Source organism: Dermacentor silvarum, chromosome 9 (genome assembly GCF_013339745.2).
Source record: "Dermacentor silvarum isolate Dsil-2018 chromosome 9, BIME_Dsil_1.4, whole genome shotgun sequence".
Classification (NCBI taxonomy): domain Eukaryota; kingdom Metazoa; phylum Arthropoda; class Arachnida; order Ixodida; family Ixodidae; genus Dermacentor; species Dermacentor silvarum.
Genome location: NC_051162.1, coordinates 102,439,240 through 102,441,921, shown reverse-complemented (window position 1 = coordinate 102,441,921; position 2,682 = coordinate 102,439,240).

Sequence of the window (2,682 nt, the reverse complement as noted above, 5' to 3'; positions counted from 1 at the left end):
CGTGGCTTGGCCATGACCGGTTATTGACGACACCCAATTTCTGTATTAAACCGCAGCTTTCTATGTCTCACTGATTGAGCGCCGAAAACACTCAGCAGGAAAGCCAACTTACACAATGGAACTCTCTGCCCATCTGTGCACACAATTGAACAACGGCGCACGACATACGTATCGTAGAACGCTACAGTTTACATTCGCAGTTGTACCGATAAGAACGATGGGAACTTCAACGCCACGCTACCCAGACGAACTCTCCCGTTTGCGCACGCAAACGTGGGAGTTCTATGTACGCTACGCGCCGCATGTGTGGGACGCTTATAGTTTTGTGTACGCGACAGACTGTTGTAGGAGGCCTTGACAAGGCATAGATCGTTGTTTCCACATGTCTGCTTGCACCCTCTACATGAACGCTATTTTAGCCAAGTTCGTCCAAGATGAACCGAAATCGGAGCCAATGCGTGATTCTCGCACTTCGGAAACAACGCGTCCGTGCTACCTTGCAAGTGCTGCGTTCTCTGCCTGCATGGTCCTAAGCTGCCTCCCAGCTTTCTTTGTGATCATCATTAATTATCTGCGCTCTCGTAGACTTCGAAAAGCGCAAACACGCAGCACAACACTACGGTGACTAACCACACGCACAGACGGCACGGTCGGATGCGATCTCGAAACTGCCCTCGGCTGTGTTGAGATATCACGTGAGCAGCTCGCAGAGCCGGTCACGTACGACGGGCACGCAACGCAAAGGCGAAGATTAGACAGCTTTAGTTACACGTACGTGGAGACTTCACGTACGCAAACGTGAACATTCTACGTACCTTACGTGCACGCCATCTGAAACGCTTTTAGCTACACGCACGCGACGCACCACGTAGCTACAACTATCGGGAAATATGAACAATTCAATTCAAGATGAGTATTTCAGCGAAGCCAGTGATGTGCATTGATGCGTGCCGGTCATCGTCTCCGCAATGCCCGGAAGTGTGTTGTGCAGGCGTTATCTGCTGTCATCGTTGACATGGAATGAAATAGATGACCAGTCATCCTGTCGCCGTGTTTCCATGCAAGCCATCCGCGCGCGCTCAGCACGCTATCGCTCGTCCGTAATCTCGCGAAACCCCCGCGCGAAGCTGTCTACGTGCGCAAGAAACGCACGTAAAAAATCGAATCTCACGTACGTCCGTGAGACCAGCGCGTGGCCGCTACGTTCTGCGCATGCGCACTGCTTACACGTAGAAGCTCTACGTACGCAAAGCCTCTACGTGCGTGTAACTAAAACTGTCTATTTACCGTGCGTACGTGACACGCGACGGGGCTCCCTACGTTCTGCGCATGTGCACTTTGATCCCGCAAGATCTTCACGTAGCGCTTCTACATACGTGAAACTAAAACTGTCTTATATCTGCATTGCATTACGCGCGTTACACAATGCATTCCCGGCCGTCACCATTGGTCGGCCGCGGGTGCAGCGCACGGCAGCTGAGGCTGCCGTGCGCGAACTTAAGCGCGAGCGCGATCGTGCCCGTAAGGCCGATCCCGTGTATCGGCACATAGCCTCCTCTATAACTTTTGTGCCTGCGCGGTCGGTCCCTCACCGCCGTCCCCTGAACGCCTCGGCGTTCCCCTAGGGGCGCTCGAGTCCCATAATAGCTCACTCGGCGTTCGCTGCAACAGCAGGTGCACACCGCTACGCTGCGGTTTTCCCGCCGCGTGCAAAATTAGTTTACCGTGCTTGTTCTAAAACTCTGCTTGCCAGTTGATGTTCTTTCTAGTGTGGTGCGTGTCCCCAAAGTGTTTGTTAACTGCAGGACTCACTGAGACAGCCGTGCCTGTGTGCGCTTTCTTCCAACTATTGGTCGATTCGGGTAAGTTCTCTGTTAAATGTGTTACATCGTAAAGAAAATTCGCTTGTTTCAAGGCAACATGCCTAAAAGTGGTATTTTTGTTGTGTGCAGCACTACCAATAAAGAGAAAAGGCGGCTGTCCAAGCTCAGAAGTTTGGTTGCGCCCCGAATGCTGCACAATGCCGTACTGCTGCGTACCGCACTGCAAATCATGGAGCGGCCGGAAAGAAACCGGAGTATCATTCCACGAAATTCCCAGTGACCAAGAACTTCGCGAAAAGTGGCTTAAGGTAATCTCGAGAGCCAACTGGACCCCAAATAGCACATCTTGTTATTCCACTGTTTGTAGCCGACACTTAATTCGTCCCGTCCGACTTTAAAGAAGGGTGCACGACACGAAGACTGAAGAAAGGCGTTGTGCCCAGCGTCTTCCAAGAGTATCCATCATATTTGCAGCCTCGAAAGCAAACCGAAAGAAGCGATGCAGCCCTCAGGAAGCGTACCACGACCCTCGAGGAGCATCTCGACAGGGGGAAGACGTTGCTACCAACACCAGATGTTGCTGCACTAGCAATGGTTGGTGGATATATCGCACGAAAAATCCACGAAACCATTTCCTGTGATGAATGGTTCACTCTAGTAACAAAACCAAACACTTCTACGCCATCGGGTGCCTTAATTAGGCACCAGAACAGAGGTTGACTCCTCTATCCGTCTGCTGAACTTGTAATGGTTCTGCATTCGCTAAAGAAGTACCTGGAAGTTTTCCTCGCAAAAGCGAGAAAGATGAAGCAGCCACTAAAGGCTGCCGTTGACAACGCGCGAAAGTACTCACAACGTG